General features: G+C 40.0%; 1 long non-coding RNA gene across 1 annotated transcript; it reads left to right on the top strand.

Annotated features, from left to right (window-relative positions):
- Positions 1 to 3413: 3413 nt before the first annotated feature.
- Positions 3414 to 14710, top strand: LOC119367984. The gene is made up of 3 exons (XR_005176481.1): positions 3414 to 3743; positions 3994 to 4565; positions 14657 to 14710. It is a non-coding gene; the product is annotated as an uncharacterized LOC119367984 (long non-coding RNA).
- Positions 14711 to 15253: the final 543 nt, after the last annotated feature.

The following is a 15253-nucleotide window of genomic DNA, read 5'->3' as shown; positions in this document are numbered from 1 at the left end:
AGCATGTCATCTTGAAATTTATGAAGTCACCGTAGGCGCCTTGTCGTCGACGGGAACGTCTCCTCCCACTGAAAGCACATCGCCGGAAATCCTGAAATAAATTTAGGAATAATGCGAGCACCAGGACTTGAACCCTGGTGAGCTAGGGATACCACTGCCCCTCTAACCATCCAAACCACATGTTGGTTCGCGGGAACTTTTCCTGACGGTAGGTTTCAATCATTTTTTAGGATACACTTATTATTTGGGCTGTTCTGCCAGGGAGGCTTTGAACAACAACACTTGGATCAGACAAATTCAAGGTGGGGTCTTGCTGAAGGCCATGGCGCAATATCTCAAGATCTAGGACACGGTGCAGGCGATCAACCCATCTGCTGATGCACAAGACCATCCGCAGTGGAGGCTTACTGATGACCACCAATACTCCATCAGCAGCGCTTACAAATATGTTCTTCATGGCGAGCATCCCCTTTGGTTGTGCCAATCCAATTTGGAAAACCAAAGCTCCGCCAAGATGCAAGTTCTTCATGTGGTTGGTGGTCCATCATCGATGCCTCACGTGGACAACCTGCGGCGCATAAATTGGCCATCTAACACATGTTGCCCACTATGGAGGTGTTTGTTTCGTCAAATTCTGCATGTCACCTGTTTACATTGTAAACAGATACCCTTACGTGCATTTGGTGAGACACCTCCGTAATCACGTTCCTCTGTAATCAGTTCCAGGCCAGTTATCAAACGATACCCCCACCCCCACCAGTAAAGGCTTCCTTACCGCTCCCAACTCCGCTCCTCCCCCGCGTCTCGCTCCTCCCCTCGATCTATCTGCGCCACCACCTCCCTTCGAGTCCCACGTCACTGCGCCGCCGCCTCCCTTCCAGTCCAGCGCCGCCACCTTCCCTCGACCCCCTTCGGTCCTCTCCTCTTGGTCCAGCCGCCGGGTTGACCTCGCCACACCAGTCGCTGGGAACGACCATGCCAGCCGCCTCCGACGCCGATGAGGGTGGACCATTGAAGCCGTGTACGAAGAGAAGCAAGGCCCATCCACCCATCTCCGAACGGATATCTTCCTCCTCTATCACTCTCCTACTGCAGATCTCAAGGTTAGGGTTACTAATATATCTGTTCTTGCTCTTGAAGTAAAAAAATATGTCTCCTTGATCTATTCTTGATCTACTAATGATCTGTTATAGGTTGATGTATAGAATATATTTCCATCTGTTCTTGATCTTGAAGTAAAAAAATATGTGTTCTTGATCTATTAATGATATGTTATAGGTTGATGTCTATTAATGATCTATTCTTGATCTTGAAGTAAAAAAATATGTGTTCTTGATCTGTTCTTTTATTAGTGGATAACCAATGGAATATAATTGGTGGTCTATCCTTTGTATTTTTCTGATGTGTTCTTGATCTGTCTAGGTAGGTAACTAGGCAAATAGATGAATTAGGTTGGCTGGTCACAAAAAGGAAGGAAGGTGTCTTGTTCGATGCATGTTCCTGCTGTCAATTGGACCATCTTCTTTAGCTTTCTGATGTGAAATCATATCCTGATACTTGGAACTTTGCATGACAGTAGATCGACGATGATATCCACATGCATATCAACTAGATACGGGTTGACTGTTCCTGTAATTTTCTGATATGCAATTTTCCTATCCATATGCAGCAGTTGTATTTGTATATGACTTAATTAGGCTTCTGATGTGCAAGTTTTTTTGGATCCATTATACCTTTGCATGATCAATTGCATGTTAATATAATCACCATTTATTATCTTTCATCTAATCAACGGATGTTTGTTTGGTCATCCTGAAATCTATCCAGTTTCTTGTTTTGCACTACTACCAATTATTAGGAAAGAAAGTCGTACCAACCTTAAATAGTTATATTTTCCTTATGCAGTTATGGCTCATCTTCCCTTAAGTGCGAGGTGTGGAAGGAGAAATGCAATATTTTTGAATCTGACCACTTCCATTATGCTTGTATACTATTATGTGTGGTTCACGTTTGCATTAGCTTATAGGAGAAAATGTTGGCAAATAGAAAGGAGAATTAAAATTAGAGAGTTAAGGGGAGAGAACTTGTATCGACTAATTGGTGAGAGCGACGCCATGTGTATAAGTCAACTTCATATGGATAGGAGAACATTTCGTATATTATGTGAGATGGTGAGAGATATTGGTGGTCTAAAGGATACAGAGAACACACCATTAGAGGATATAGTGGCATCATTCTTGTATGTATTATCACACCATCTCAAAAATAGGACAGTAGGAAAATTCTTGTATCGAAGCCCTGAGCCAATTAATAGAAACTTCAACGCTTGTCTTTTAGCTGTCTTGAAGCTGCACCATCTGCTACTTCAGAAGCCTGAACCTATACCCGAGGATTGCAGCGATGATAAGTGGAAGTATTTCAAGGTAAATAGCTACTAATAAAAAAATATTATTTACTAGATGATCTCAATAGTGGTAAAAGATGCTAATATTTGCACATTGCTCTTTATGTTGTAGAATTTCCTTGGAGCGTTAGACGACACACACATAGGCGTAACAGTCCCAGCTAATCTGAAAGGAAGGTATCGATCAGTTGGGTGATATAGATACAAATGTGTTAGGTGTATGTGCACCTAACATGCAATCCATCTACATATTACCCGGTTGGGAAGGGTCCGCGCATGATGGTTGGGTTCTTAGGGATGCTATCTCACGACCAAATGGGTTGTGTGTCCCCAAAGGCCAATATTATCTTGTCGATGCTAGCTATACAAACGCAAAAGGATTTTTAGCTCCATACCAAGGTCAAAGGTATCACTTGGGTGGTTGGACACCCACAAAATTCACCTCGTAGCACATAAGAGTATCTCAACATGCACCACGCTAGAGCTCAAAATATAGTAGAAATGTGCTTTGGAAGGCTCAAGGGTCGGCGGGGGATTTTGAGGTCTCCTTCCTTTTTTTTCCATGAAGACCCAATGTTGAATCATCATGGCATGTGCACTCTTGCATAATCTTATATTGCAAAAGATGTCTATCGACCCACTTGATATCAACGAGCCAATAATACAAGAAACATTAGAAGACATGGAGGGAGAATTGGATCAACCAGAATTCATCACTTCTATCTCAACTTCGAATGAGTGGACAAATTTTCGGAATGAACTTGCTCAGGGCATGTATAATAGACGTAGGGATGCTAGGGCGCCTTGAGGTATAAGTTGTTTCTATTTGTTCCCTTATATATATATATATATATATATATTTCCATATCATTTAAATTTGTTCCCTTTCAATTATATTTGCAAGCTACAATTGCATATCGTTTGCATTTGTTCTCTTTCATATATTTTTGCCATCTCATTTGTACCCATTCTTGCTTGTGCAGATATGGACCGTGTGGATAGCTCGAGCACGTCTCGTGTAAGAGGAAAGAATAAAAGGAATTGGTCTTCCGATGAGGATGATGAGCTTATTAAAGATTTGTATGAGTTATCTTTGGACCCGAGGTGGAAAGGTGATGGTGACTTCAGGGGTGGATACCTGGGGATATTGGAAAAGCATCTTGCTGAAAAGTGTCCAAGCCATGGTATCACTGCATCTCCGCACATTGAATCAAGAGTGAGGCACTTCAGGAAGAAATTTGATGTCGTTGAAGTAATTCTATCCAAAAGTGGTTTCACATGGGATGGAAGTTGAAAGATGATTCAGTGCGAGAAGGCACAATATGAAGCTCATTGTCAGGTAGATCACTTGAATCACTAAAACTGAATTCCTTAGTAATGCTTTGTGCTGAATTTCCTTGCTATTGTACCTTGGTTACCTGTTGTTGTAGTGTTTTCTCTTCAGTGTTTTTTGTATTTGGATCATCCCTTGCTGCCTTTTTAGTGCTACTATTCCTAATATGTTCAAGGAGAAAGTAGTACCGTTTCTATCCCTTGTTATTGTCCTTGCTATCGAAAACCAACTTTCTTCTTTTGTAAAAAACATGTAGATTCACAAGGAGGCTAAGGGATTGTATGGTGTATCATTTCCATACTTTGATCAATTGGCTGCTATCTATGGCAAAGAGATTGCAACAGGAGAAAGTGTTGAAGGCTTTGGAGAGGCAGTGGGAAACTTGGAGAAGGAAATTGCTATGGAGGAAGAAGAAAATGAGGAAGAGGACATGATCTCAACAGTAACAGCTTGACGTTCCATTGCCACTTGTTCTATTGATACAAGTTCGAAGAGGTAGAAAAAGGAGCCAATGCCAAAGAGGGCGACAGGATCAAGCGATCCATTTGCAACCATGCTTCAAGATGTCAATAGCCAGCTGAGCATCGTGACACTACATGTGGGTGCAATGACAACATTGTTCACAACAGCAATGGCGCGAGAAGCAGCACAAGAAGACCCTCAACAGAAATCAAGAGAAGGCAATTAGTGAATTGTCTAGGCTTGCATTTACTGGGAGTGAGATCGTTGAAGCTGCAACAATATTCACTAAAGCTCCAGAGCACATGAACATGATGCTTGTGCTTCCAGGCATTCTGAGGAGGGACTTCGTCCTGAAAATGCTATCTGGTATCCCTTTTTCTAAACTATCTCTAATAATATGCACTATCTTGTGATGCAGTTTTTATTTTTCCAGACTGTTGGTTTGTGATCTAACTAGCTAGGTTACTGAAATCAATGAACTGTAACAAGGTGCAAATGTTCAGCAACTCATGTGTGACCACATTTTTCTAATATGTGATATCTAGACTGCCATATAAACCTGTATGATAGTTGACAAATTATTCCCCTATGTTACATCACTGATTTATAACACATTTTGTTATTCTTGATTGAACTTATTTGTGAACCTTGGGGGTTGATAGCATCCTAACATTTATCACCATGAGTGGCTCAAGTGAACTAAAATTTCACTAGTACAGAGCGGCGTATATAAGCAAGAGTGGTTATTTGCAGTATATATAAACCAAACTTGTAGTGTGATAACCCACAAGTATAGGGGATCGCAACAGCTTTTGAGGGTAGAGTATTCAACCCAAATTTATTGATTTGACACAAGGGGAGCCAAAGAATATTCTTAAGTATTAGCAGTTGAGTTGTCAATTCAACCACACCTAGATAACTTAGTATCTGCAGCAAAGTATTTAGTAGCAAAGTAGTATGACAGTAATGGTAACAGTGGCAAAGGTAAAGATAGCAGTATTGTAGTGATTGTAACAGTAGCAACGGAAAAGTAAATAAGCAAAGCACAATATGTGAAAAGCTCATAGGCATTGGATCAGTGATGGATAATTACGTCGGATGTGATTCCACATGTAATAGTTATAACATAGGGTGACACAGAACTAGCTCCAGTTCATCAATGTAATGTAGGCATGTATTCCGAATATAGTCATACGTGCTTATGGAAAAGAACTAGCATGACATCTTTTGTCCTTCCCTCGCATGGCAGCGGGATCCTAGTGGAAACTAAGGGATATTAAGGCCTCCTTTTAATAGAGTACTGGACCAAAGCATTAACACATAGTGAATACATGAACTCCTCAAACTACAGTCATCACCGAGAAGTATCCTGATTATTGTCCCTTCGGGGTTGACGGATCATAACACATAATAGGTGACTATAGACTTGCAAGATAGGATCAAGAACTCACATATATTCATGAAAACATAATAGGTTCAGATCCGAAATCATGGCACTCGGGCCCTAGTGACAAGCATTAATAATAGCAAAGTCATAACAACATCAATCTCAGAACATAGTGGATACTAGGGATCAAACCCTAACAAAGCTAACTTGATTACATGGTAAATCTTATCCAACCCATCACTGTCCAGCAAGCCTACGATGGAATTACTCACGCACGACGGTGAGCATCATGAAATTGGTGATGGAGGATGGTTGATGATGACAACGACGATGAATCCCCCTCTCCGGAGCCCCGAACGGACTCCAGACCAGCCCTCCCGAGAGAGATTAGGGCTTGGCGGCGGCTCCGTGTCGTAAAACGCGATGAAACTTCCTCTCTGATTTTTTTCTCCGCGAAACGGAATATATGGAGTTGGAGTTGAGGTCGGTGGAGCATCAGGGGGCCCACAAGACAGGGGGGGCGCCCAGGGGGAGGGGGCGCGCCCCCCACCCTCGTGGACAGGGTGTGGCCCCCCTGGCCTTGATCTTTTGCTAGTATTTTTTTATATTTTCCAAAAGTTATCTCCGTGGATTTTCATGTCATTCCGAGAACTTCTGTTTTCTGCACAATAAACAACACCATGGCAGTTCTGCTGAAAACAACGTCAGTCCGGGTTAGTTTCATTCAAATCATGCAAGTTAGAGTCCAAAACAAGGGCAAAAGTGTTGGGAAAAGTAGATAGGTTGGAGATGTATCAACTCCCCCAAGCTTAAACCTTTGCTTGTCCTCAAGCAATTCAGTTGATAAACTGAAAGTGATAAAGAAAAACTTTTACAAACTCTGTTTGCTCTTGTTGTTGTAAATATGTAAAGCCAGCATTCAAGGTTTCAGCAAAGATTATGAACTAACCATATTCACAATAACACTTAGGTCTCATGTTTACTCATATAAATGGCATAATCAACTAGCGAGCAATAATAATAAAACTCCGATGACAACACTTTCTCAAAACAATCATAATATGATATAACAAGATGGTATCTCACTAGCCCTTTCTGAGACCGCAAAACATAAATGCAGAGCACCTTTAAAGATCAAGGACTGACTAAACATTGTAATTCATGGTAAAAGAGATCCAGTCAAGTCATATCCAATATAAACTAACAACAATACATGCAAATGACAGTGTGCTCTCCAGCATGTGCTTTTTAATAAGAGGGTGATGACTCAACATAAAAGTAAATAGATAGGCCCTTCGCAGAGGGAATCAGGGATTTGTAGAGGTGCCAGAGCTCGATTTTAAAATAGAGATGAATAACATTTTGAGCGTAATACTTTCACTGTCAACGCAACAACTATGAGATCTCGATATCTTCCATGCTACACACATTATAGGCGGTTCCCAAACAGAATGGTAAAGTTTATACTCCCCCACCACCAACAAGCATCAATCCATGGCTTGCTCGAAACAATGAGTGCCTCCAACTAACAACAGCCCTGGGGGAGTTTTGTTTTAATTATTTTGATTTGCTTTGATCTTTTTGATCATGGGACTGGGCATCCCGTTTACCAGCCATTTTCTTGTGAATGAGGAGCGGAGTCTACTCCTCTTGAGAATAACCCACATAGCATGGAAGATACAGACAACCCTAGTAGAAACATGAGCTGCTCGAGCATACAAAACAGAATTTTATTTGAAGGTTTGGAGTTTGGCACATACAAATTTCCTTGAAACGGCAGGTAGATACCACATATAGGAAGGTATGGTGGACTCATATGGAATAACTTTGGGGTTTAAGGAATTTGGATGCACAAGCAGTATTCCTGCTTAGTGCAGGTGAAGGCTAGCAAAAGACTGGGAAGCGACCAACTGAGAGAGCGACAACAGTCATGAACATGCATTAAAATTAATTTACACCAGGTGCAAGCATGAGTAGGATATAATCCACCATGAACATAAATATCGTGAAGGCTATGTTGATTTTGTTTCAACTACATGTGTGAACATGTGCCAAGTCGAGTCACTCAATTCATTCAAAGGAGGATACCATCCCATCATACCACATCAAAATCGTTTTAATAGCATGTTGGCACGCAAGGTAAACCATTATAAGCTCCTAGCTAATTAAGCATGCCATAAGCAACTATAACCTCTAAATGTCATTGCAAACATGTTTATTCATAATAAGCTGAATCAGGAACGATGAACTCATCATATTTACAAAAACAAGAGAGGTTGAGTTCATACCAGCTTCTCTCATCTCAATCAGTCCATCATATATCGTCATTATTGCCTTTCACTTGTATGACCGAACGGTGTGTATAATAATAACAATGCACGTGCATTGGACTAAGCTGAAATCTGCAAGCATTAGATTTAATAGAGAAGACAAAGTAATATGGACTCTAAATTAAATCAACAATCATGCATATGAGAGCCACTAAGCATTTTCAATATGGTCTTCTACTCTTGACCCCCAAAGGAAAGAAAAGAAATAAAACTATTTACACGGGAAAGCTCCCAACAAGCAAAAGAAGAACGAGAAATCTTTTGGGTTTTCATTTTAATTACTACTGCAAGCATGGAAATTAAACTAATTAATTTTTTGGTTTTTCATAAGGTTTATCAAACACATAAGAAGAAAGCTAGAAAAAGGAAATTAAACTAGCATGGATAATATAATGAAAGAGTATGAGCACCGACAAGTAGAATAGTGTGTGAACATGAATGTAAAGTCGGTGAGAAATATGTACTCCCCCAAGCTTAGGCTTTTGGCCTAAGTTGGTCTAATGCCAAGGATAGCGGCTACTCTCCCCGGTGTACTGAGGAGCACCATTGTACTGCCACTGACTGGCGATCTCCTCCGGATCCCACTGATAAGATGATGGACGATAAGGGTCTAGTTGTGGTTCCGGCTCAGGCTCTGGAGCTGATGTCTGGCCTCGATGCGCGTACACAGCATTTGGCAAGACTAGGCACTGACCTGTAGTTAAATCAAACAAAGAAGGCGCAAGCAGGATAATAATCTCATTGTGTTTCTTATTAAATCTCAGGTTATACAGAAGCATCTTATTATCGTTGTCAACAATAAACTCATGCGCTACCATGCTCCTGTAATCTAAAAAGGTAAGAGGCAGCAGTGTCTCCTCTTTCTCATCATGCCTAATAGGTATCTCAAATTGTTTAGCAAGGCGTGCAACATAGATACCTCCAAAAATGGGGCCCTTTGTACGGTTTAAGCTTAATCGTTTAGCAATAACGGCACCCATACTAAAAGTGTTATCACCGAATAAGGCATGGAACAGAATAATAATATCAGGAACACTGAGGTTTCCACTATTTCCATGACCAATTAAGCATCGACTAGCAAATATGGCAAAGTAGCATAAAACAGGAAAATGTATGCTAGTGATCATCGCATCGGAACCCTTTATCGGTTCCCCTACGGTAATAGTATCAATAAAACCATCCACATCTTTACGATGTGGTTCATCTAAGCTGCCCTCAAAGGGTATTCTACAAACCGCGCAAAAATTACGTAGTGACATTTCCTTAGCCTCATCATATAAATGAAAATAAACTGAAGGAGGTGAATTCTTAGGATAATAGTAAAAGTTTTGCACGAAAGTATTCGTAAGTAAGAGATACTGTTTGATCCAGTTGTGGAGGAAGTCGGTGAGGCCCGCATTTTTAGCCAAAGAATAAAAGTCTTTATAAATCCCGGCTACTCTCAAGAAATTATTACAAGGCCACTCACACGGCCGTACTTCCGCTACGCGAGGAAGATTATACTTGGCCTTTTCTTTCTCCTTAGCTTGTTTATCCTTGGAGCTTTGACTAGAAGAGCCCCTCAATAATCTCTTAATCATTTTCTGAAATTTTCTGAAATTTTTAGTAACTTCAAAATAAAAGTGAATCAAACTATACAAGATTGATAGGAACTACTCAAATAAGTGCCTAGAGCCTATATCATGCATTAGAATTACTTGGGACCTCATAAATTTGACATGCAAGCTCAAGAACAGGGTCACCTATGCAGCAAAAATTTGCAATGAATAAAGCACTAGAACAAAAACTAATTGGACCAATGGAGGAGTCACATACCAAGCAACAATCTCCCAAAGCAGTTTTATGAATGGAGCTTTGAGCAAGGAGATCGAAAATCGCAGCAAAATGAGCTAGAACTCGTGCTTGAGCTGGATGGTGATTTTTTTGGGATGAAGACGGAGTGTGTGGGTGCAGAAATAAGTGGAGGGGGGCCACCGTGGGCCCACGAGACAGGGGGGCGCCTAGGGAGAGGGGGCGCGCCCTGGACCCTCGTGGCCAGGTGCTTTCCTCCCCTGTTGTGTTCTTAGTGCCTAAAATCCTCAAATATTCCATAAAAAATCATACTAAATTTCCAGGGCATTTGGAGCACTTTTATTTTCAAGATATTTTTTTATTGCATGGATAATTCAGAAAACAGGCAGATAATACTATTTTTGCTTTGTTTATTCTAAATAACAGAAAGTAAAAAAAGGTACAGAAGGTTGTGCCTTCTAGCTTCACCCATCTCATGATCATCAAAATGAGTCCACTAACAAGGTTGATCAAGTCTTGTTAACAAACTCATTTCAAATAACACGGAACCAGAGAAATTTCACATAAAACTAAGTTACCTCAACGGGGATATGAACATCCCCAACAATAAGAATATCATACTTTTTCTTGACAGTGGAAAGAGGAAATTCAAAACCTCCAATAATAATAGTTGGACTTTTTCCAATAAAATTGATGCTATGAACTTGAGGTTGTTTCCTCGGAAAGTGTACCGTATGCTCATTACCATTAACATGAAAAGTGACATTGCCTTTGTTGCAATCAATAATAGCCCCTACAGTATTCAGAAAGGGTCTACCAAGGATAATCGACATACTATCATCCTCGGGAATATCAAGAATAACAAAGTCCGTTAAGATAGTGACATTTGCAACCACAACAGGCACATCCTCACAAATACCGACGGGTATAGCAGTTGATTTATCGGCCATTTGCAAAGATATTTCAGTAGGTGTCAACTTATTCAATTCAAGTCTACGATATAAAGAGAGAGGCATAACAGTAACACCGGCTCCAAGATCACATAAAGCATTTATAACATAATTTCTTTTAATGGAGCATGGTATAGTTGGTACCCCTGGGTCTCCAAGTTTCTTTGGTATTCCACCCTTAAAAGTATAATTAGCTAGCATGGTGGAAATTTTAGCTTCCAGTATCTTTCTTTTATTTGTAATGATATCCTTCATATATTTAGCACAAGGATTTACTTTAAGCATATCAGTTAAGCGCATACGCAAGAAGATAGGTCTAATCATTTCAGCAAAGCGCTCAAAATCCTCATCATCCTTTGTCTTGGATGGTTTAGGAGGAAAAGGCACGGGTTTCTGAACCCATGGTTCTCTTTCTCTACCGTGCTTCCTAGCAACAAAATCTCTTTTATCATAACGTTGATTCTTTGATTGTGGGTTATCAAGATCAACAGCAGGTTCAATCTCTACATCATTATTATTGCTAGGTTGAGCATCAACATGAACATTATCATTAGGTTCATGTTCATCACATGATTGTGTCTCATCATCGGAAATAGAAATATCATTGGGATTCTCAGGTGTGTCTACAACAGGTTCACTAGAAGCATGCAAAGTCCTATCATTTTTCTTTTTCTTCTTTTTAGAAGGACTAGGTGCATCTACATTATTTCTCTAAGAATCTTGCTCAATTCTCTTAGGGTGGCCCTCAGGATACAAAGGTTCCTGAGTCATTTTACCAGTTCTAGTAGCCACTCTAACAACAAAATCATGTTTATTATTTAATTTATCGAGCAGATCACTTTGAGCCTTAAGTACTTGCTCCGCTTGAGTGGTAACCATAGAAGCATATTTGCTAATGAGTTTAAGTTCACCTTTAACTCTAGCCATATAATCACTCAAGTGTCCTATATCGAAAGCATTATTCTTTAATTCCCTACCAACATAAGCATTAAAACTTTCTTGTCTAGCCATAAAGTTATCAAATTCATCTAAGCACTGGCTATGAAATTTAGTAGAAGGAATTTCAACCTTATCATATCTATAGAGAGAATTTACCTTTACTACCTGTGTTGGGTTATCAAGACAATGTGTTTCTTCAACAGGCGGTATATTAAGACAAGTATTTCTTCAATAGGAGGTAAATTCTTAATATCTTCAGCTTTAATACCCTTTTTTCCATTGATTTCTTTGCCTCTTGCATATCTTCAGGACTGAGAAATAGAACACCTCTCTTCTTTGGAGTAGGTTTAGGAATAGGCTCAGGAGTTGGCTCAATTGGTTCAGGAATTGCCTCAGCAATTGGTGCAGGAAGAGTCCAATTATTTTCATTTGTCAACATATTATTCAATAACAATTCAGCTTGGTCGACTATTCTTTCCCTGAAAACACAACCATCACAACTATCCAAGTGGTCCTTGGAAGCATCAGTTAGTCCATTATAAACGATATCAAGTATTTCATTTTTCTTAAGAGGATGATCAGGCAAAGCATTAAGTAATCGGAGAAGCCTCCCCCAAGCTTGTGGGAGACTCTCTTCTTCGATTTGCACAAAATTATATATTTTCCGCAAGGCAGCTTGTTTCTTATGAGAGGGGAAATATTTAGCAGAGAAGTAATAAATCATATCCTGGGGACTACGCATACAACCAGGATCAAGAGAATTAAACCAAGTTTTAGCATCACCTTTTAATGAGAACGGAAATATCTTAAGGATATAATAATAGCGAGACTTCTCATCATTAGTAAACAAGGTGGCTATATCATTCAACTTGGTAAGGTGTGCCACAAAAGTTTTAGATTCATTGACATAAAAAAGGATCAGATTCAACCAAAGTAATTATCTCAGGATCAACAGAGAATTCATAATCCTTATCAGTAACACATATAGGTGAAGTAGCAAAAGCGGGGTCATGTTTCATTCTAGCATTAAGGGATTGCTGCTTCCATTTAGCTAATAACTTCTTAAGATCATATCTATCATTGCAAGCAAAAATAGCTCTAGCAGCTTCTTCATCCATAACATAACCCTCAGGGACAACAGGCAATTCATAATTAGGGGGAGAACCTTCATCATCACCATCATCAATAATTTCATTCTCTCTAACCCTAGCAAGTTGTTCATCAAGATATTCACCTAATGGCACAGTAATATCAAGCATAGAAGTAGTTTCATCATAAGTATCATGCATAGTAGAAGTGGCATCATCAATAACATGCGACATATCAGAATTCATAGTAGTAGCAGGCTTAGGTGTCACAAGCTTACTCATAACAGAAGAAGAATCTAGTGCAGAGCTAGACGGCAGTTCCTTACCTCCCCTCGTAGTTGAGGGGAAAATCTTAGTTCTTGCGTCTTTCAAGTTCTTCATAGTGATCAGCAGATATAAATCCCAAGTGACTCAAATAATAGAGCTATGCTCCTCGGCAGCGGCGCCAGAAATTAGTCTTGATAACCGACAAGTATAGGGGATCGCAACAGCTTTCGAGGGTAGAGTATTCAACTCAAATTTATTGATTCGACACTAGGTGAGCCAAAGAATATTCTCAAGTATTAGCAGTTGAGTTGTCAATTCAACCACACCTGGATAACTTAGCATCTGCAGCAAAGTATTTAGTAGCAAAGTAGTATGATAGTAATGGTAACAGTGGCAGAGGTAAAGATAGTAGTATTGTAGTGATTGTAACAGTAGCAACGGAAAAGTAAATAAGCAAAGCACAATATGTGAAAAGCTCGTAGGCATTGGATCAGTGATGGATAATTATGTCGGCTGTGATTCCTCATGTAATAGTTATAACATAGGGTGACACAGAACTAGCTCCATTTCATCAATGTAATGTAGGCATGTATTTCGAATATAGTCATACGTGCTTATGGAAAGGAACTAGCATGACATCTTTTGTCCTACCCTCCCATGGCAGCGGGGTCCTAGTGGAAACTAAGGGATATTAAGGCCTCCTTTTAATAGAGTACCAGACCAAAGCATTAACACATAGTGAATACATGAACTCCTCAAACTACTGTCATCACCGAGAAGTATCCCGATTATTTTCACTTCGGGGTTGTCGGATCATAACACATAATAGGTGACTATAGACTTGCAAGATAGGATCAAGAACTCACATATATTCATGAAAACATAATATGTTCAGATCTGAAATCATGGCACTCGGGCCCTAGTGACAAGCATTAAGCATAGCAAAGTCATAGCAACATCAATCTCAGAACATAGTGGATACTAGGGATCAAACCCTAACAAAACTAACTTGATTACATGGTAAATCTCATCCAACCCATCACCGTCCGGCAAGCCTACGATGGAATTACTCACGCACGGCGGTGAGCATCATGAACTTGGTGACGGAGGATGGTTGATGATGACGACGGCGACGAATCCCCCTCTCCGGAGCCCCGAACGGACTCCAGATCAGCCCTCTCGGGAGAGATTAGGGCTTGGCGGCGGCTCCGTGTCATAAAACGCGATGAAACTTCCTCTCTGATTTTTTTCTCCGCGAAACGGAATATATGGAGTTGGAGTTGAGGTCGGTGGAGCATCAGGGGGCCCACGAGACAGGGGGGCGCGCCCAGGGGGAGGGGGCGCGCCCCCACCCTTGTGGACAGGGTGTGGGCCCCCTGGCCTTGATCTTTTGCCAGTATTTTTTATATTTTCCAAAATTTATCTCCGTGGATTTTCAGGTCATTCTAAGAACTTTTGTTTTCTGCACAATAAACAACACAATGGCAGTTCTGCTGAAAACAACGTCAGTCCGGGATAGTTTCATTCAAATCATGCAAGTTAGAGTCCAAAACAAGGGCAAAAGTGTTTGGAAAAGTAGATACGTTGGAGACGTATCATAGTGACATAGTGTTGTGGTGTTTTTGGCTGGTCATATATAGGCCAAACTTGTGCTGAAGTTTTTTCCCTTATATCTAACTCGTGCTTATTGGCTCTTCATTGGCAGATGAAAGAAAGAAGCAAGGTTGATGGGAAAGAAGGTCCTTCTCCAATAATGGTGTGTATAAAACCGACCTCATTTTACTATTGTTATATATTTGTCAAAAGTGTTGAAAAGCATGGAGTAGATCTCATCCTTTCCACCATATTTTAGTATATGTTCTTGCAGTATACACCATTGTAGTTTGTGTTAGCTAAGAGAGTGCTTTTCATTTGATTGGTCTTGCAGTATACATCATTTTCCTATTCTTATATTTGTCAAAAGTGTTGAAGTGCATGGAGCATATTCTTGCAGTATACAATTTTTTTACTATTGGTTGTTGCTTGTGTGTTTCTTTATCCTAATTTTAACTCATGCTTATTGGCAGATGAGAAAATAAGCAAGGTTCATTAGAAAACAGGATCACTCGTGTGGCGTGGAAGTTGAGGATCAATGGAAAAGCTTCTTTGCAAGATTGTGAACTTGGCCTTTCTATTTATCATATAATATAAAAACAATTTTAGGGACTAATTATGTAATTTATTTCGACGTGTCGTTGAATTCCGAGTTCGTATCATTTTCATTTTAAAAATGTGTAATGTCGTTAAAGTGGAGCCAAAATTC

The sequence above is a fragment of the Triticum dicoccoides genome, chromosome 2B (genome assembly GCF_002162155.2).
Source record: "Triticum dicoccoides isolate Atlit2015 ecotype Zavitan chromosome 2B, WEW_v2.0, whole genome shotgun sequence".
Classification (NCBI taxonomy): Eukaryota; Viridiplantae; Streptophyta; class Magnoliopsida; order Poales; family Poaceae; genus Triticum; species Triticum dicoccoides.
This window is presented reverse-complemented; position numbering and strand designations above follow the sequence as displayed.